The 21,946-nt window shown below is 42.6% G+C and overlaps 1 protein-coding gene and 1 long non-coding RNA gene across 3 annotated transcripts in view; one reads left to right on the plus strand and one right to left on the minus strand.

Annotated features, from left to right (window-relative positions):
- Positions 1 to 21,946, plus strand: part of DPYD (dihydropyrimidine dehydrogenase) — a 505,368-nt gene that overhangs the window by 285,735 nt on the left and 197,687 nt on the right. The window lies entirely within an intron of this gene.
- On the minus strand, positions 8,943 to 9,752 carry LOC309371440. Its single transcript, XR_014169112.1, has 3 exons — positions 9,616 to 9,752; positions 9,154 to 9,293; positions 8,943 to 8,985 (listed from the first exon to the last, which is right to left on the minus strand). It is a non-coding gene; the product is annotated as an uncharacterized lncRNA (long non-coding RNA).

The following is a 21,946-nucleotide window of genomic DNA, read 5'->3' on the forward strand; positions in this document are numbered from 1 at the left end:
AAGCTTAATGTTGTTGAATAAAACTGCCCCTGGGTTTTTGTTTGTTTTTGTTTTACAATGCTGATTAATTCTATCTTGATTTGAAAATTCTTCACACTGTGTATCAATGAGTTTCAGACCATCTATTCTTGAGTGCTTGCATCCACGTAATTTTGGACTCTGCCAGGGAGAAGGGTTTGAGGATTTCAGCCTTCTGCATTTACTGCTTTTGAAAGAGGAATTCAGCATTTGAAACGGAGCTATGTTTACTGCATATTTCTCCATACATTTGAAGCAGTTGCTATTTCAGTATTTTCAAGTGCCCTTATAAACGGTTGCTGCTCCCTGTTACATTTGTATCCTACTCTTCTTCCAACAAACTCGGGGTTGACGTGGTTATATCTCCCACCCAGACACTTTATTTTATCCTCATAACAACCCTATGAGTCAAGCTAGCTAGAATGAGGGAGGCAGGGAAAGTTGAACTCCATATACAACATACATTCATGGTTGAGTTCAGGTCTTCCTTGTCAAAGTTGACCACCACTGCTATCCACAAGATTAGGGTGTGTGTGTGTGTGACATTTACCGGTAGATCCTTTAACCCAAAAGTTTCCCACAGAAGAGGGAACAGGCTGAACCAGAACATTTCTCTACAATGTGTGTGTGATATAGAGAAAGAGAGACGAGAGATCGTTCGCACTGTTTTTAGGCCTTCCTGCTGCTATAATTAGTGATTGGACTTTACTGAAGTTCTGTGAAGCTTTATTACCTAATCTTATGGCATTTGCCCACATTTTTCCTAACTAACTATACATAGCTATTAAATGCAAAATGGGAAACTTAACTGTAAAAAAGGGTTACAGCAATCTAATAAAGCTTTGAGAGATCGCATAAATTGATTTACGATACAATTTTATTGAGCATATACTTTTTAAAACAAAGGTAGGAAGCATCTCTTGTCATTTAAGTTCAGGATTGCAACAAAAATAAATATATGTTGCTTTAACTGATATTTTTATGCTATCATTATTGGATTCCAGTTCTCCCCCGCCCTCATGCATACACTACAAGCCTACTATGCTGACCCATCTAAGTAGAAATGAAATTGACCAGAACAGGTTCAACGTTAGCTGTAGAATAAGTCCAAATTAGAAGAGGGTGGAAGATCAATAAAAGGTTGTATTAAAGTAACAGTTCCTCAGAGTAGGCCCATTGAAATAAATAGCCTTGATTAATGTAGGTTTATTAATTCCAATATGCCTACTCTGTGTAAAAGTTAGTTGAGTACAACTCAATATATCTTAGAATAGCAATTATATGTCTCAATATGGTGAATTTGGTGAGTCTGCAATAAAATGACAAGAGAATAACATTCTAGGCTTCTAAGAACACTTTTGCAGAGTTTCTGGTAGTGGATTAATATTTGCTGTTCTAAGCAATTTCCCTCATTAATCTCCATTCCAGATTTACAACAACCTGTATTTAACCAATATTGTGTGGAAACGCAAACCCATCCAGTTGTCAGCAAAGGAAGGTTTGCAGCTTGCAAATCTAACTATATTTGAGTTGATGGGAGAGAGATGTGCAAATCACATATCCGTAAAAGTAGTTACCCACAAAGTATGTTTAATATCCCAGAGAAAAGGTTTTGACAACTCTAGCCGTCTCTTCCATTGTACAATAGGAGGGGTTGCAACTCTGCTGCTTCATTGTTACTTAGGCTGTTGGTAAGTGATCTCTGTTTGTGAATAACTCCTTTCATGGACTATTTCTCTATTGTGTATTACGTATCATTTGGATAGGCTGGTATTTATTTGAGGGAGTTTCAAATACAGCATTTTCTATTAAAAATGGGTTAAGATTTTTCATTTACTCTATCCATCTGTGCTGTATCGCCTTTCTGTATTGCCATTCATTTCGATAAGCTGATATTTATTTGAGCAGGTTTCGTATATAGGATTTTGTATAAAACAAAAAATGAATCTTTAAAAATATGGCATCAGGTTTCTCAGTGATGAACAAAAGTCTAGAAATATTTTAGTGATTCCCCCCTCCCCCGGATTTCATTTAGTCCTTGCTCCCTTCTCACTGCCTAAAAACATTCTAAAATACAGAATCGTTTATGGGAGAGAAACATTAAGCAAAATTGCATGAAAATGCACTTCCATAACTTTCTGAGGCAGCTTTTGTCTCAAAAAAAAAAGACATATGAAACTACATTTCTTTTAAAAATGTGTATTTTGAAAGGAGTTTGAAATGTGACAGAAAATGAAACGCACATTTAAATACACGTTTCCACGCGTATTTGTTTAAGTGGCAGATTAATGTAGGAATGGTATGAATGAGCAGATGTGGAAGTATTGCAGACCAGAGTGATTCTTTCAATCTTAATGAAAATATGCTTAGACATATCTATAACCAGCACACATGCTTTGCGTGTAGAAGGTGCCTGATTCGATCCCGGCATCGGCAAGTGAGCTTGGAAAGACTCCTGTATGAAACCCAGGATGGTGAAGGCCAGTCAGTGTAGACCAAAGTGATGGCCCTCCCAGGGCCCTCTTACTCATAGGCTCTAGGGGTGGGGGGCACCCAGACGGCGGGTTCTCAGGGGCGCCAGGCTGAGAGTCCGGGGCCCGAGAGTTGAGTCTGGGGAAGAGCCCGCCCATCGGTTGGAGCACCGCGGTGGGCTCTTCTGATGCGGGCAGCTCTGTGCTACGAGTTCAGGAGCGACTGAGCCAGTGAGACGCTGAGGTGGCTGGCCGACTCGGCCCTCCTGCATGCCTGGGACTGGGCAGCCTGGGGGAGGGGGCACCAGGTGGATCTGTGCACCCTAAGACAGCCCGGGGCCCTCCAACAGGGATGGCCCACCCATGTGGTGAGATGAGGTGACCACCTCAGGTAGAAGGGTCTTCAGGGGCAGCAGATCCCAATGTCAGTCTTTGCCCCCACCTGCCCCTTGTTCCTGATATGGATCTTCATTTATCTCTTCTTCCCTGGTGGGGAGTGTTGGTTTATTGCCAAAATAACCTTGAAACGAGCCTTGAAGCACATCCTTGAGGCACGCCTAAAACATCTGCATAGGAGCAAGAATTCTCCCCAGCAACAGGTGTCTTCATAAGGGCATGTCTGGAAAGATGCAGTTGAGTGTGAGGCAGGTAATGTCGGTCAGTGTGGCTGCCAGAATATGTGAAAGTCTGTGAGCCTGTCTGTCTGACCAGATGCCTGAAGGAAGCAGAGATCTATATATAGTTCCGTTTCTTATACAGTAAAACCTCAGTTGACGAGCATAATCCATTCCGGAAGCCCATTAGGCTTCCAAATAATAATAATAATAATAATAATAATTAATAATAATAATATTTATACCTCCCAAATCTGGCTGGGCTTCCCCAGCCACTCTGGGCAGCTTCCAAAAAAAATATTAAAATACTGTAATACATCAAGCTTTAAAAGCTTCCCTAAACAGGGCTGCCTTCAGATGTCTTCTAAAAGTCTGGTAGTTGTTGTTCTCTTTGACATCTGGTGGAAGGGCGTTCCACAGGGCAGGTGCCACTACTGGGAAGGCCCTCTGCCTGGTTCCCTGTAACTTGACTTCTCGCAGTGAGGGAACCGCCAGAAGGCCCTCAGCGCTGGACCTCAGTGTCCAGGTAGAACGATGGGGGTGGAGACGCTCCTTCAGATATACTGGACCGAGGCTTTAAAGGTCAACAACCAAAGTGCGGCTTCCAATTGGCTGCAAGAGCTTCCTGCACTCAAGCGGAAGCCGCGTCAGACATTCGGCTTCCGAAAAACGTTCAAAAACCATAGCATTTACTTCCGGGTTTTCAGTGTTCGGGAGCCAGAACGTTCCAAAACGGAGCTGTTCAGGAACCGAGGTTTGATTATATGTAGACCAGTAGTGTTACTCAACTTGTAATGTAAATAATGAGGACTTAAGAGAAGAATTGGGTGGGTGAAGTGGTTATTCCTGTCACTGGAATTCACCAAGAGAGGGCCGGACTGCTGCTGCTGCTGTGAAGATGCAGGAAGACTTTCTGAGTAACTCTGTCGAGACAAATAAAAGAAACCCCAAGACTTGGCACTCACATGCTAACAGGGAGGGGTGTCACAATTTTGTCATTTGCGTCAGGTGCCAAAATGCTTTGGGCCTGGCCGTCCTTCCAGATACTGTTGTTGACCCACGATCCCCACCATTCATGGCCATTAACCACACTGCCTCAGACAGATGAAATACAGCAATATCCTGAGGGTGTCACCTCAACTACCACTATTATTATTAATTAATTTATTTGCAGCTTATATGCCAAACTGCTTCAGACCAATATGGGCCAATGGACTGACTTGGTATAAGGCAGATTTTTTTTTTTATTTTTTGTTCCTGTTATTTATTCTGGTTGTGGGGTGGGGAGGGGGAATTGATTTCCTAGTTCAGGATATGGATTTGTCTTCAGCTTGCTTGAGCTGGGGTACAGAATGAGCACCCATGATCTAAGCAGATCAGACGTTCAGCCGCTTCTTTCAGCAGCTGCTCAAATAGCACCAAACAATTTAGGCTGGCCAGAAAAAAGTTCAATATGCCGACAGACCACACATTGATTTACACACACACACACACATGCCGTGTTATATCATTCCTTGCTCTTTGCCCAGAATTGTGTAGTACAGGGATTAGAGAGTGCTAGAGACATAGTGGTGGTTGTGTATTGGAATGTGCAGAGTAGAGAAGGCTGTCACAGCAGTCAATAAGATCTGAGAGGTGTTGACTAATTGCCTGCTAATTACACAGTAAATTGTCTAATTAAGCTGATGGTTAATTAGGGTGCGCTTGCACAGCAGTCTTGTGGAATTTTTGTCTGATGTCTAGGAAGCAGCTTGTATAATTGGCAAACTGGTAAAGACTGGCAGGGAACATGACTGGAGAGCACACTGCCAGTAGATGACAGAATAAGGAGGCATTGGAAATAAGTCTTGTCATGCGAACACTGGTGGAATTGTTAGGGTGCCATGGATCTGTGCATTCCAGGGGCAGGGGGATGTAGCTGCTGGGATCTTGGAAAAAATTAAGGCTTAAGCGTCCATTGTTTGTGGTATATATTTTTTTTTAATCCTTGTTTTTGAAAAATAATGGAGAACTGGTGTAAGGCTTTGACTTGAAAAGATAAATAAAAATAAAACCAGTGTTTTGTCATGCTTTCGAGTGACTGAGAATCAGGTCCCAGGATGGGACTGTGTAGACCAGGGTTTCCCAACTTGGGTCTCCAGCTGTTTTTGGACTACAACTCCCATCATCCCAGCTAGCAAGACCAGTGGTCAGGGGTGATGGGAATTGTAGTCCAAAAACAGCAGGAGAGCTGAATTTGGGAAACCCTGGTATAGACCAAAGCAGCCTTCTTTTGAATATCTTGTGTTGGGTCAACCAGGGTAGTGATCAGGTTTAGTCCTCCCACAGCAGCGCCCCTGACTGTCTCTCTTGACCTTTCTCCTACCTGCATAAAAGAATAACTTCTATACATTCTCTTTGGTTGTTAAATTTATTTTAAGTATTTTGATGCTCCCCTTGAAATATATCCCCCAGGTGGTTTATGAAAAGAATAAAGCAATTACATTTAAGTACAAATAATATTGTAAGCTAAGATTGTGTCTGAAAAGCTTGGGGAGATAAAATAAAATAAATAAAAAGGTTTTGCCTGGCACTGAAAGGACAATAAGGTATGTAAATTTCTCTGGTGCACCACCACTAAGAAGACCCACTCGGGTTAAGCTGTGTGTGTGTATGTAATTAAAACTAAGCATGAGTGGCAGGAGGGTGGAGCTAAACCCTCCTTCTCTGCACTTTCTCCCAAGCTATGAGGTTTCTGATCTTCCCACAATATCTACATTCTCTTTCAAAACCAGGCAGGCACCTCATTCCTAACCCACATGTTGGTTCTCATGCATCTGTCCTTAGTTTGCAGATTCCCTAGAGCTGAATGCATCAGTCCTATACCTGGTCCATGTGACTTTCATACTTGTTCACCCGCCAATCCAGCCTGTTCCATATCTGCACTAATCACATTCTAAAACAAAAGTTCTCAACATTCCCCCCCCCATATAGGTATAGATTTTAAGCATGCTTTCTCTCAAAATTATATGTTTAGAACATATTACATTTGTTGAAACACCGACAACTGGGAAACACTGGCCTGCGAGTGCTCCAGTTGGAGAACAGCCTTTACCAAAGGTGTCATGAGCTTTGAAGACACTTGAACTCAGGACGCAAGGGAGAAATGTGCTAAGAGGAAGGCACACTTGGCAAACACTCACCATGATCAGCTCCTGCCCAGAAACCTATGTCCCCACTGTGGAAGGATGTGTGAATCCAAAATTGGCCTCCACAGTCACTTACAGACTCTCTGTTAAGACCGTGTTCATGGAAGACAATCTAACTCTGCTACGAGTGATCGCCCAAGAAGAAGACATCTGAGCCAAGGATTCTGACAGAACATCTGGGATGTTTGAAAGCCATTGGAAAACTTAGCTTCCAATTTGCACATTAGTCCAGGAGATGTTGATCAGTTACACTGAAATTCCAGAGGTTGAATTTCTCAAGCATTTATAAGTCTATTGTGTTCTCTCTCTCTCTCTCTCTCTCTCTCTCTCTCTCTCTCTCTCTCTCTCTCTCCTTTCTTTCCTCAATTAAAATTGATGATCCTTTTTACTCTTACTGCTTACTTTTAGGCTGTGTAAGAGTTAGGGTTACCTGTCCTCGGAGTAACCCACCACCTGTTCTCGGGGGGATACTTGAGCAATGATGCAGCCAAAGCAACAACAGGTAGTTTTCTCCAATGATGGGTAATTCTATCTGACTGACTCTCTATCTAGCTGTCTAATCAAATTTTCAAGAGATATTACAAAAGGAAGCAGAGTAATGGTAAGATACTATTATATATGTATGGCAATTAATGTTTAGAATAATGCTTATTTTCAAATAGCTTTATTAATGAGCTAGATTAATAAATTCTGATTTAGCAAATATAATGCATATAAATGCAAAAATAGAAAATTGTACTGCACATCACTAGTGTCTTTAAAATGGCAGGGTGAAATGGTTAAGTTGAAAAAGGTATTTTCTTTCTTTCTTTCTTTCTTTCTTTCTTTCTTTCTTTCTTTCTTTCTTTCTTTCTTTCTTTCTTCTCTTTCTTTTTAAACCTTGACAATCTGAGTTACTCTCCAGTGTCTAGACAGTGTCCTTATCAACTTCTTTCCTCATGTCCTTGGTTTGAGGGCATAGGACTTTCATCCCCCAGAAGGGGTGAATTCTCCCACAACAGATGCTTCTCAACTCTTTTCCCCTTTCCTCTGGTAGTAAGTTTAGAGGCAGCTCTGTGATCTTTTTGATGTCAAGTACCAGCAATCTGGTTCTCTTTTGCTTTGACTTTCTGCCGTGAACTTTTTGGTGATTTTATTTTATTTTATTTTCGCTTCATGTGTGTTGCTGGCTCTGATTCTTCAAAATTTGTTTTAACAGGCCACTGAGTATTCATTTTGTTTGTATTGTGGTTTTACTGTTGTTTTCCTTGTTTGGGTGTTTGTACAGTACCACCCCTCTGGTTTGTCTCATGGCTCAAGATGGTTGGCATTGGTCAAGATCCCATGGTCAGAATTGGGCACTGCAGATTGATAAACACATAAATATTAATAAATAAATAAAAATATAGGCTGCAGCCATTGGGAAACTTTATTTATTATGGGCCATATCAAATGCATTTGTTCTGTTAGTGCAGGCATAGTCAAACTCCAGCCCTCCAGATGTTTGGGACTACAACTCCCGTCATACCTAGCTAACAGGACTATTTGTTCTTGCACAGTGAAACTGAGCCAGTGTGGTGTAGTGGTTAAGAGTGGTAGATTCGTAATCTGGGGAACCGGGTTCGCATCTCTGCTCCTCCACATGCAGCTGCTGGGTGACCTTGGGCTAGTCACACTTCTTTGAAGTCTCTCAGCCTCACTCACCTGACAGAGTGTTTGTTGTGGAGGAGGAAGGGAAAGGAAATTGTTGGCCGCTTTGAGACTCCTTCGGGTAGTGATAAAGTGGAATATCAAATCCAAAACTCTCTCTTCTCTTCTCTTTTCTCTTCTCTTCTCTTCTCTTCTCTTCTCTTCTCTTCTCTTCTCTTCTCTTCTCTTCTCTTCTTCCTTCCCTGCTTCCCATTTGCATGCATTGCATCTTCGCCAAATCTGCTCTGAAGGGTTGGGGAGAAACCCAGAACAGATATAGTGAGGGGAGAAGAGGAGAGAAAGCTCCCCTGAGGAAGTAGGAATCCTTATACTGACAGAACAAGTCACTTCTATGGATGCAACCCAATGCTTGCAGAATTTATTATATATCTGAAAAGTATTCCAGGCATTATTTAAGGTGTTGACGTTGAAGTCTATGCCAGAAAGAAGGGAACTTAATAATACAACTTTAAAAATGCATTGCCCACATTCTGTATTCATGTTTACTGTAAATGTCTTGATCTATTTAACTTCTCATAGAGAAAATATTATTGACCAAAGGGATGATGCACGCCTTAGAAATTCTAGAATGAAAAATGGGGGGGGGGGGTTATAAGTTGTTTTGTCATAAATGAGAAAGGAGTCAAGGGAGCAGGGGCGCCGACTTATAAAAAATATTGGGGGGGCCCATACCGACTTATAAAAAATATTGGGGGGGGCCCAAGACCTCCAAAACGCTGCTGCTGGGGGAACGAAAGGGGCGAGCCCCGGGCTGCCCCGACCTTAAGTGAACCTGTGAGGGCCCGCCCTTTGCGGCAGCCGATTGGCTGCCGCCGTGGGCGGTGAATATTAATGATGTATCATTTTTGTGCTTCATGCTGTGGCCACAGACATGTGATCTGATGGTGAATTTGGGGTGACCCAATGCAAAAATCCTGAGAATCCCTGTGGATCCATGCTTTGTAACCACGTTTTTGACCATTGCAGCCCCAGGCAACAGTGGGTGTGTGATTTTTGGGGGGCAGGCTGTAGCCATGGACATGCTATGTGCTCTGATGGTGAATTTGGGGTGACCCAATGCAAAGATCCTGAGGATCCCTGTGGATCCATGTTTTGTAACCACGTTTGTGCACCATTGCAGCCCCAGGCAACAGTGGGTGTGTGATTTTGGGGGGGCAGGCTGTAGCCATGGACATGCTATGTGCTCTGATGGTGAATTTGGGGTGACCCAATGCAAAGATCCTGAGGATCCCTGTGGATCCATGCTTTTTAACCACATTTTTGCACCATTGCAGCCCCAGGCAACAGTGGGTGTGTGATTTTGGGGGGGCAGGCTGTAGCCATGGACATGCTATGTGCTCTGATGGTGAATTTGGGGTGACCCAATGCAAAGATCCTGAGGATCCCTGTGGATCCATGTTTTGTAACCACGTTTGTGCACCATTGCAGCCCCAGGCAACAGTGGGTGTGTGATTTTGGGGGGGCAGGCTGTAGCCATGGACATGCTATGTGCTCTGATGGTGAATTTGGGGTGACCCAATGCAAAGATCCTGAGGATCCCTGTGGATCCATGTTTTGTAACCACGTTTTTGCACCATTGCAGCCCCAGGCAACAGTGTGTGTGTGATTTTGGGGGGGCAGGCTGTAGCCATGGACATGCTATGTGATCTGATGGTGAATTTGGGGTGACCCAATGCAAAGATCCTGAGGATCCATGTGGATCCATGCTTTTTAACCACATTTTTGCACCACTGCAGCCCCAGGCAACAGTGGGTGCATGATTTTTGGGGGGCACGCTGTAGCCATGGACATGCTATGTGATCTGTTGGTGAATTTGGGGTGACCCAATGCAAAGATCCTGAGGATCCATGTGGATCCATGCTTTTAAACCACATTTTAAGTGGGGAGGGAAGGAAAAACACAGAACGGACAAGGAGCACGAGAGGGGTGTGCAGAGAAGCAGCTGGCTAAGAATGCAGGGGAGGGGTATAACGGCAGGGAGGAAAGGAAGGCAAAAGTTTTCCCTCACCTACCCACCCAAGCCAGCCAGCTCGCACGCTCTCTCTCTCTCTCTCTCTCTCTCTCTCTCCCTCCTGCCTGCTTGCCTGGAGGGGAGGGGCTTTCCCTGCTCTTTGTTCCATTTGAGCAAACACAGCAAGGAAACAGAGGAGGGTGGGCAGTAAGACCCTGAGGCAGAATGCAGGAAAGCAGCCGCTTCCTCTTTTTGAGGGAAAAATACGGTAATAATTTTCTTAAATTATTGGGGGGGCGGAGCCCCCCCAAACGAATTTTTGAGGGGGCTCGGGCCCCCTCAGGCCCCATGGAGTCGGCGCCTATGCAAGGGAGGGGAAAGAGGTTGAGATCGCGCCAGCACGTCTAGCAAATCTATGCTCCCATGCATCTTTTTTGGCTACATCTTGCCCCATTTGTGTGATTAGCATTTTCATTTTAAAACATGACAGTTTTCAGAGGAATATTGATTTTTTTTTTCCATATTGAAACTGTATTTCAGGCAGGTTTTCTAGGTGATTTCTGAGGGAGGGAACACTTCACAGCTAATTCTTTACTGAAAAGGTTGTGCATTTCAAATAATCTTCATGTGAGTTCTTCCCAGTGTTTGGTGGATTGTTGGGAATATTCTATTCCTTCCCAGGAGCAAAAGTTTAATGGTCTGGGATTTGCAATGGCAATATTCATAGCAATGTATTGTGGACTACATAAAGGTTAAGTAAATAGCCTGCAAAATTAAATGGCTTAAAAAATATAGAGAGAGATTGTCCTCCTAGGGTTTCCCCTTCTCACCCCCTGCAACTACTAAGTTCTCTTTTCAGCATCCCATCCCCATTTCTGAAGCCACTTCCCTTCTGTTCTGCATCTCTGCATGACCTCATGTCCATGCCTCCTTCTCCTTCTGCACAACCCACCATCCTTGCACACAAACAACATCCATCATAACCCCCAGCATCTTCCTCCTTCCCGCACATTGAAAGTACCCATCTCACAAAGTACCCATCTCACCTTCTGTTGCATTTGAAGCAAAGCAAAACACGAAAATGACACCAAAGACATCGGTAATACATTCTAGACTTTGGACATATCATCAGTGGCTGCCGAGACCACATAACACCGGTCTTGAAAGACCTACATTGGCTCCCAGTATGTTTCCAAGCACAATTCAAAGTGTTGGTGCTGACCTTTAAAGCCCTAAATGGCCTCGGCCCAGTATACCTGAAGGAGCATCTCCACCCCCACCATTCAGCTTGGACACAGAGGTCCAGCACCGAGGGCCTTCTGTTGGTTCCCTCACTGTGAGAAGCCAAGCTACAGGGAAACAGGAAGAGGGCCTTCTCGGTACTGGCACCCGCCCTTTGGAACGCCCTCCCACCAAATGTCAAAGAGAACAACAACTACCAGACTATTAGAAGACATCTGAAGGCAGCCCTGTTTAGGGAAGCCTTTAATGTTTTATGTATTTTGTATATATAATGTTTGATGTATAAAATACTGTATTTTAATATTTTGTTGAAAGCCACCCAAAGTGGCTGGGGAAACCCAGCCAGATGGGCAGGATATAAATAATAAATTATTATTATTATTATTATTATTATTATTATTATTATTATTATTATTATTATTATTATTTTATTTTATCCTCCTCCTCCTCCTTCTAGAAAAATAGGTGCTGGTTCTCACCATGAAGTTTTTACAGCAAGCGTCACACTTTTTAACCAAATAAGAGAGAGAGGTGCCGGCACTGTGTGCCCTTGTGTACCCCCTGAAGAAAAAAACAACACTGTGTATAATATAAATGATAACAAGTCTATAAAAATTAAAACATACCTCACTACAGGAGCTTCCTGCATATTCGCAATAAGTTACACTTGCCTCTTGCCACCTTCAAATCCCCCCCCCCCTTTTACACTCTGCTTATCTGAGTTTAGATTTCAGATACCTCAGAGCACAGATGACTCCTTTGCCTAGTTGTTTTCCCCTGTAACTTTTTATTGAATTTTTCACAATACAATAAAAGAAACAAACTAATCTACAGAAATAAAGAGAAAAAAGAAACTAAAAATAAGAAACTACAAGATTCTCCCTCATCACTAAATCTTAACTTTCATCCCCTACAGAGAGAGATGTGCCCTCCCACCTCTCATCTGGACTTCCTTTGCTTATTTTGTTCTGAACATTACCTGTGCTTCCTTTCTCACCGCATGTTTATAGCACCAAAGATTGCTCTCGGATAACCCTTCAAGATGCTTAAATGGTTTTTGCCTTAGCTTTGGGCAGGTGGGGGGAGGCTCATTATGAATAACAGAAGAATCCTTGAGCTAGTTCAAGGTGCTATATAAAACAGGGGTGCTGTGGAATGATAGGACCTGGTTGGCTTAGGAAGGTTTACTCATAATAATTTTAAAAAATGGCATGCATATGCTCATGAACAAATTATGTTGCTCCATTGTGGAGCCAGTGTGGTAGATGAAGGCAAGCAAGCCATATTACAGCATCTTGCCACAGCCAGAGGCACTCTTTATTTGTACAGGAAATATTATGACAAGGAGCGGAGTGTTGGCGGAACATCCAGTGTGCAGGTAGTTTGCTATTCTCAGCATGCATCTACTTGAGGAAAGGAGCTACTTAAGGAGAAATTGCATTGCCATACGAGGGGGCTTGCAATCACTTCAGGACTGAAATGCACACGGAAGTTAATTGGAGTTTGGAATGTGGGGTGCATGAAGATGGGAAGGAAGGCCATAGTGCAACCGTAATAAAGTGTCGCCTCTCCCACAACATGGTCCTCTGTGTCCAGCAGTGAAGGCTGAAGCTCGTCCTAGCTCGATGTCTCTTTGTTCAAGTTGACTCACAGCTCTCCTCCTTTCCCCCCCAGAGGTATATCATGGCATTTTAATTTGGACTTAAAGTAAGTTTGAAATGAAGGCAACAAAACACAGCAATACGGCAGGCTCGCTAAAGGAATAAAGAAGCTGGCTGATTACAATCCTAGCATGCTTGTGGGACAGCTAAACCGCCCAAGGAGAAGCTTACTAACTGTATCATTTGCAAGTTAGATATATTGCATATACATAGTTGTCGGGGAAATATATGCGCTTGTACTCAACTGGAATTTGATTAGAAACTTGAAGGGCTTCCATGCAGGAGATAAATGGAAACAATGGTGCCATAATACTTTCCCTTTCCTTTTTTTAAAAAAAGTCCGGCGCATAGTTTGTTTGCCTGTTGTATTTTTTCAGGAAGAGTATATTGTATAAACATAAATGTCTATCAGTGCCGCTTGAGCATAATGAAGACAGAATGTTCAGGCAACACTCTGAAACAGAAGTCTCTGCTAGGTGCAACTCTCACAGAACACTGGTGTTTTTCAATGGTACACAGACAGTCTGTTGTTGCATACATGCATCTTCACAGCATCCTTCATGTATCCAGGAAACTTGATAGGGTCTTAGACCCCAAGGGTTATCTAGTCCAACCCCCTGCATTGCAGTAATCTCAGCTAAAGCATCAATGACAGATGGCCACCCAACCTCTGCTGAAAAACCTCCAAGGAAGGAGCCACCCAAACCTCCCAAGGGAGACCATTCCAATGTTGAACAGCTCTTACCATCACAAAGTTCTTCTGAAGTTTAGATGGAACCTCCTTTCTGGTAATCCGAAGCCATTGGTTTGAGTCCTACCCTCCAGAGCAGGAGAAAACATCTTCCATCTTCCATGTGACAGCCCTTCAGATATTTGAAGATGACTATCGTCTCTCCTCTCGGTCCCCTCTTTTCCAGGCTAAACTTCCCCAATTCCATCAACCTTTTGTCATAAGGCTTAGTTTCCATACCCTTGATCATCTTGGGCAACCTCCTCTGTACACGTTCCAGCTTATCAATGTCCTTCTTAACTTGTAGTGCCCAGAAAGTTTTCCAGGTGTGGTCTGACCAAGGCAGATTAGAATGGTCGAGACATGAGATCGTGGATATGTGAAGAGCACATAGAAACCACAGTTGACGCATTTGGCCTTGGCTCTAGTGTAACTTCGGCTTCCCATGGGAATTATAATAGGCAGGTCTCTAGTCTGTAGCTTTGCCCTTGTTGTGGGTATTGTTACACTCCACCCTCCCACCCATCCCTGCATGGTTATTTATTGCAGTTCCAGTGCTTGCTTTACAGCAGAATGGTAGAGTCTTCTCTTGGGTGGACTTCTGCTTAACCCGGCCCTGATCCTTGTTTTGTTCCAAGGTAGTATGTACTTCATTTATGGAGAGATGAATTATACCCTCCATGAAGTATATGCAATGTGTACTGGAAATTACTTTCAGTTAAGTTGAAGCAAATATTGCTTGCCCCTTCAGGTAATTCCTCATGAGTTCATAAGTAAATAAATCTGTATAGCCCATCCAATCCAAATAACTTTATTGTGCTAGCCATTGGCCTTGACAAACCTGAATCCAAAACAAATACAAGCAAAAGGGGTGTCATGCCACAAATAATGGTATCTATTTAGATCTCTGAGTCTCCCTTACAGTTCACTGATATATTGTCCTGGGTCGTCTTTCTGATTTTTTTGGCCACCAAAGCAAAAAGGGCAACTTTATGAGTCACTGAAGCATTTACATTACTATGAAGCCATAGGACCTTCTCTGCTAGGGAGAGACATCTTTCCTGTATGGACAGTAAGATGAGAAATCTTCTCCTGGGTCCAATGTATAGTGGTCAATATAGTAAATAGTGCAAGTTATCGTCCACCTGCAGTTGCTCACATATACAGAGTCTGTCTTCGTACAGTACCCTGTTATATCATCTGTCTAGGACGGCAGAGGGCATAGCTTGGAAACACAGCTCAGTCAAAGCAGATCTAAGTGATGCTGGCAGAAGATTCAACAGGTCTAAAATGTACCATTTTTAGAAGAGGGAACCAAGAAGAGCATTGAGAGGTTTTGATCGCTTGCAGATCACGTGGTGATTCTCTCCAGTGGCACCAATCCCTTAATTGGCATTTGTTTGTGTATATAACCTCCTCTAGTTTATGGAAATAATATGAGTTCAAATAACGTTGGGTGTTAGATTTCCGCCATTGGCTGTTCTCCAATTCCACATAGCACAGGATTGGTGAGCGCTCACAAGGAATGGAGGACAGTCTTTTCAGGTAATTAAATCTGGTGCAATCTGCTCTTGCAGTTAACGTTGGCTATCCAGCTACAAGCGTTAGAGTGCAGCTGCTGTTCCCTTGGGTAAAGAAAACAATCCCTTGAGAAATTGGATTTGCACCATTTCTAACCCTAATATCGCACTCTCATCCTCGCCCAAGATTTCAACTCCATGAAGCATTTGAGGGATCAGTTTACTGCCAAATATTTTTAGCGCGGGCTCAAACTGTTTCCAACCCTTAGTGAAGTAAAACTTCACCAGAGGCCCAATCTCTCTCTGTGCTCCGGATTTTACTACCTTGATGTGCCGCTTCCAAGTCTATGTTTCACTAAAAAGCACTCTGAGATATTTGAAAACACGGGTTTGCTCAAGCTCATGGTGCTCAAGGGTCCATTAATATTGGGGGCTACGTTTTCCAAAGACCATGGTTTTTGATTTGGAGGTGGTCTTGCTTACAATATGAATTGAGAGCCTCCAGGAGGTTTTTAAGGTCCAGACAGGAAAGAGAAGGTAAAGTAAAGGTAAAGGGACCCATGACCATTAGGTCCAGTTGTGGCCGACTCTGGGGTTGCGGCACTCATCTCACTTTATTGGCCGAGGGAGCTGGTGTACAGCTTCTGGGTCATGTGGCCAGCATGACTAAGCCACTTATGGCAAACCAGAGCAGCACACGGAAACGCCGTTTACCTTCCTGCCGGAGCGGTACCTATTTATCTACTTGTACTTTGACGTGCTTTCAAACTGCTAGGTGGGCAGGAGCAGGGACTGAGGAACGGGAGCTCACACCGTCGCGGGGATTCGAACCACCGACCTTCTGATTGGCAAGTCCTAGGCTCTATGGTTTAACTCACAGCACCACCCGTGTCACACGAAAGAGAAAGAAGGACTATATTGTCCGCATACAGCAGGCAGCACACCTTCCTGTTTCTAAATACCAGAGAGGGGAAATGAGCTTGGGCTAAATGTAGAACTATATCGTTGATGTAGAAGTTGAAAAGCGAGAGGGCTAAAATGCAGCATTGTTTTACAGCACTAGTTGACTTGAAAAATTGAGACAAGCAGCCATTTAGGCCCACCCTGACTCTCGTGTCGGTATTGCTGCACAGCTCTCAGATCAACGGGAGGAGTCTATGTTCTATATTGGTGTTTAGGAGTTTATCCCACAATCTGGTACGATTAATGGAGTCAAAGGCAGTGGGTAAATCTATATAAGCAAGCAAATGACTTACTTTTGAATTCTGGTATACAATAAGTATATCCACTGTGTTCATTTGTATAGTTCACCCACAGTTCTTAAATATTTAAAAGGGAAGCGTACATGGTGGAGAAGGACTCTTGTAGCTCGTACCCGGCACATTGCTATTACCAGAGCTTAAGGGAAAACATTTGGTTTATTTCATGGATTTTCAAGTAGATAAGGCTGCAAGCCATGATCAAAATCTATAATAAAGATCCCAGTAAAGGCAAGTATTGACTTAAAATGGTTTGAATCTCTTACACACTGTAGAAGTGCTGGATTAGCATCAATGATTGAATTAGGTAAAATTGACATTTCCATGGTTTATTTCCTGCACAGTTTTGTCAATTTTCCAGCCATATACACAGTAAGGCTCTGGTTTGAAAATACCACCCAGCAGCACCATTTGGCAATTTTTGTGTGTTCTGCGAGGAAGCAATTTTTGTTTGTCTGACCAATATCACGGTCCTGATTTGAATTTCTTAGATGGGTCCAATCTGTGGAGCTTACTTAAATGTGAGTGTGTCTAAAATTGCAGAGGAAGGAAAAAGATATACCAATTCATATGTACAGCAGGAGCAGCTAATGTTTTCCAGGGAACTATATTGGGGCCATCCAGAAAAAGTATACTTGTATACTAATGTGTGGGACTCTAACCATTATTGCTATATTGGCAACCATTTTTAGACTCATCTTGATTGCAAGAATTACTACAAAGTCATTCACCTTGCTGCCATACATTAATGTGACACAATTCTGTGAAGGAAACATTGACAGTGCTAGAGCATATGTGCCCAAACATGATTACAGTGAACAGAAACTATATATCTATATCTGTCTTTCTATAGACACAAGACATGCAACAGTTGCATAAACTGAGAATAAAAGTAAAACAACAGTATATGCTCAGATATATGAACCACAGGGTTCTGTATAGCCATATGTCTCATTCTTCACATAATCAATAAAATCACACTTACTACTTTTGAATTTGTGTCACTTTGCAAAATAATGCTGAATGCCAAATTGCATTATACTATTGATCCATAGTCATTGTAGTGATTTCTATATCCTGACAATGGTGGTTCATGTTAGCAGCTAATAAGTTTTATTAATTCTTTATTTTTATTTTACAACATATCTTGGCTATACAAATTAAGTAGAGTTCAGTCCTGGACTCACTGGAATTATCTGCCTTGTAATTAAATATAATTCTGTAAATACAATTTTCTAAAAAATAATAATAATCATTTATGGACACTTGCACCACATGTGCTGATATGTCCCTATAATGGGAACAGAAGCTTTTGTGCTTTGTATGCTCTGTCCATATGTTGTTATCCTGAAATAATGAAGAAAGGGTCATTTTGCTTTACAGCAGTCCTGTAAGTGGATCCAGATTTTTATCTCGTAGGAGTTTATACCAGTGAACCTTATTAATATTTACATAAGGCAGTGGTTCTCAAACCTTTTTCTCTGGGCCACACTTTCAGAATAAAAATTTGCTTGCACCACGCCAGTTTTTTTATTGATAAGAAATACATTGGAAAACGAAAAGAAACAACTCCTAGTGGTGCTTGATTTATAAGATCTACTTTATAATTTGATTATAGGACATCTAGAAAGTATAAAACAATGCAGCCACATAAGAACACGAATCATTCCCAAAATATAATTATAAAGGAGCCTCTTACATCTGCACCTTAAGTATGTAAACAAACTCAATGAGATGTGTGACCTTGCTTTTGCTGGGTAATTTCATTTCTATTAGGTCTAATTTGAGACAAACAAATTCATCTCCTAATCAACACAAATAAGTCTTTCTCTTTTCTGATACCGATGACATACTATACTACAGTGATATGTTTAAATGTTCCATTGTTTGCCCTTGCATCTTCCTGCCGCACTTAACATCTTCTCCTGCCACACCAGAGTGGTGGAACGCACCCCTTGAGAACCACTGGCACAAGGTGTCTCCATCCAGAATCCTCTCTACAGAAAGTGACTTTTCTTCTGCCTTTTTGTTGTTACTAAGATGTCGTTATGCTCCTGCTTTGTGTTAATATGAAATCAGAGTGAGGCTGTTTTTTCTTGCTCAGAGCATAGTACCAACCAGAATAAGGACCAAACTAGAGTACATTTTTTATGTTTCAGTTTTGCTCTTGGAATGTACAGCAGCTTTGGTGGGGATTGGGAAGTTTCACCGGAACCATTGTGTAGAGGGGAAAGCTTAACTCCCTCTCCCTCTGTGCAGTGGTCTTGATTCATATTAGGGGGGCGAGGATATCACTGCTTTTTTAAAACAGCAGCAGCAGTCAGACACATTAAAGGAATCATTTAATGTATTATGTTGCCTGGATCTGAACATCATGCTGATGGCAGTTTTTCATCTGCTAATGGTGCACAATCTTTGCATAGTGTGGCCCTCCAAAATGTGGCTGAACTGCAGCTACACTGGGCCTAGGAAACATTAAGGACTGTCTAATCCCCTTATATGGGAAGCGGGTAGCACTGAGGGTTAAAGCACAGAGCCTAGGACTTGCTGATCAGAAGGTCGGCAGTTCGAATACAGGGTGAGCTCCCGTTCCTCAGTCCCTGCTCCTGCCAACCTAGCAGTTCGAAAGCACATCAAAGTGCAAGTAGATAAATAGGTACCGCTCCAGCGGGAAGGTAAACGGCGTTTCCGTGCGCTGCTCTGGTTTGCTTAGTCATGCTGGCCACATGACCCAGAAGCTGTACACTGGCTCCCTCGGCCAATAAAGCGAGATGAGCGCCACAACCCCAGAGTCAGTCACGACTAGGCTTAATGGTCAGGGGTCCCTTTACCTTTACCTTTAATCCCTGATATCCCTGTCCTATCACAAAAATCTTTAGGGGAGTCACTGTTAGTTTGTTCATATGCACAGCTTGTTAGTTTGTTCGTACGCACAGCTTGGATCCACCAGGATGTGTTTAGCATTGTGGGCCAAATTCTATGGAATGACGTCTCCCTGCTGAACTCCTAGCACCTGCTGAATTTTTGATTTTATGATTTTAACTGATTTTTGCTTCCTTGTATTATGTCTAAATCATAGATTCATAGACATAAGGGACCACAAGCGTCATCTAATCCAACCCCCTGCAATGCAGTAATCTTTTTGTCCAACATGGGGCTCGAACTCGCATCCCTAAGATTGTGAGTCTCATGTTCTACCAGCTGAGCTATGCCTTGTTATCTGCTTAGAGTTAACTGTAGTTAAGCAGCATGTAAGTTTTGAACAGCTAACTAGATAGTAAAAACACAGAGGTTCGTGATATGGTGGGGGCAGTGCAATCACGATCCTTTTGCAGCTATTTGGATCTTATTGATCACACAAGTAACAGAGAGCACAGCCATTCTCTTCCTCCAGTGTATGCATGTTTATGGATCATGAAAAAATAATCCTAGCACTTGGTTGTTTTCTTCTTTTATCTCTTTTTGAAATCTCCAGGTGTTTTTTGTCCTAGGTCTTGGATACTAAGGCACATTTGTAAAATTACGGAAATAAAGAATTAACATGAATCTAATTTTGCAATCTAAAGCATGATTGAAATGCGTACTTGCATTAGCCTTGGTAGATGACAGCATTTAAGAGTCTGCATTTCACTATGGTGTTTTCGTTTGCCGTAGTTTCCCATTATTATTTTGTAAAAAAAACCTCAATAAAAGATAATTAATTTTTTTTAAGTAGGACTTGCTTCTGCATAGATGTGCACTGTGAGGCTTGCTTTTTGAAAGCCGGCGCAATCAAAACATAAACATGGTGCAGTGTTTCCATGTATTAAATACTAATAGGTGCATTGTGGGTTGGCCATGCCGAAGATTAATCTAGGAAAAGCTACAATGTTAACAGAAGCAGCTGCTTGCAAATTGGTTTCAATAGTTGGTTCCATTTAGGTCTCAAATAAGTTTTCACTTTGTTTAAAAAGAAACTGGGCTATTTTAATCCCCGCTCCCTCCCCTTAGGAGAGTTTAATGGGGCTGGTTTTTCTAACAGCAATCCGGAGGAAAATATTGTAATGATGGATCACAATTTGAATTACAAAATAGCCTCTAGGAACAGCTCTAAATACATTGATTATGTGGCTATCCTAAGAGACAACAGTAATTAAAATTATGCCACAGATTGGATCAAGACATGTTAATATTTAATTAGGCAATAAGTGAGTCTTGAACAGGTGTCCATTGTTGTTAAGGGCTTTACTAGTGTGTGGGTAAATTCTGCCTTAAGCAAAGAGTCGCCTCTTTGATTGTGCGCAAGTGTGAATGTTGATGCTTAATTGGCAAGCAGCGCAGCCGTGATCTTTGAATGTATGTGTGGGCCTGGTATTGCTGTAACGCTTTCTCTCTCCTTCATATATTGCTGTGGCTCATAGCCTTTCTTCCTGTGCTTACCCTTTCTGAGCTTCTGTATCTTAGTGACCCTTAGGGAACTACCCAGACTCACCCCAAGCCTGGCAGGGCTTTGCGCAGCAGTAGGACTATGGCCATATCCACAAGGTTGTTGTGCATGGCAGCCATGTGGGGAGCAAGCAGGACTCCTCTCCCCTGGAAAGCCCCATTTCCGGGCACTGCCAGTGGGGACCACACCAGTGCAGGAACACCAACTCTAGTGGCAGAGGTTTCGTCAGCCCCCTCAATATTCCTTATCAGGGGGCTCACCCACCCAAACATTGAGGAGGCAGAGGAGGCTGGACTGTCTAGTAAGGTTGCACAAGCCTTTGCAGCATCTCCCAACACTTCTGCTAGGCCTGCATGGCTTGGAAGACGTGTGTGACATCACATGCTGTGTGATGTCGCACACAGACGTGCCACGCACTGCCCCCAATCTTGGAGGCAGCTCAGCACCTGTGCACCAGTGGCACTTCCACTCACATGTTTGGCCAGGGCAGCTCTCGGCCATTGGGATCAACTCTAGTTTCACTCTGTAAGCTGGAGGTCAGTGGAGGTTGGCAGGGATGGGAGGAATGCACCTCCATCAAACCGATTCCCCCCGCTCTCCAGTCAGGTGCCAAGGAGGATCGCTCTGGCAGCTGCAAAGTCCACAGTTCAAACCTCACCATTCCACCAGTGGGAGAGATGAGAAGCAGGACACGTGCCATTAGATTTGCCAGAAGTCTAGTTCCATCAGTCCACCTCCCACCCCTGATCTGTTTCTGAGTCACCTGGTCATTGTAAGAACTACTGTTTAGGAATTTTTTTTTTTTATAAAAATTTTTATTAAGATTTTTTACAGATACATATTTAACAAACAGAATAGGTTTCATAACATCCTTTCATTCTATTGCGGACTCCCTCACGTCTCCCGCTTCCACTTTCATCATTAAAAACGAATTTTTCCAAGCAAATTATCATCTTGTTTATGCTCTTAAGTGCAATATTTAGGTTAAACTCAAATAAAAAATTATAATTTAATGGTAGACAGTTATTTCTGCTCTGGCTTCCTTGTTAGGATTCAACCAAATTACAGTACTTTTGTAAATAAATCTTAAATTTCTTCCAGTCTTCTTCAACCCTCTCCTCTCCCAGGTCGCGGATTCTGCCAGTCATCTCAGCCAGTTGCATATAGTCCATCAGCT

Source organism: Podarcis melisellensis (assembly GCF_964234715.1).
Source record: "Podarcis melisellensis genome assembly, chromosome: 6".
Taxonomy (NCBI): domain Eukaryota; kingdom Metazoa; phylum Chordata; class Lepidosauria; order Squamata; family Lacertidae; genus Podarcis; species Podarcis melisellensis.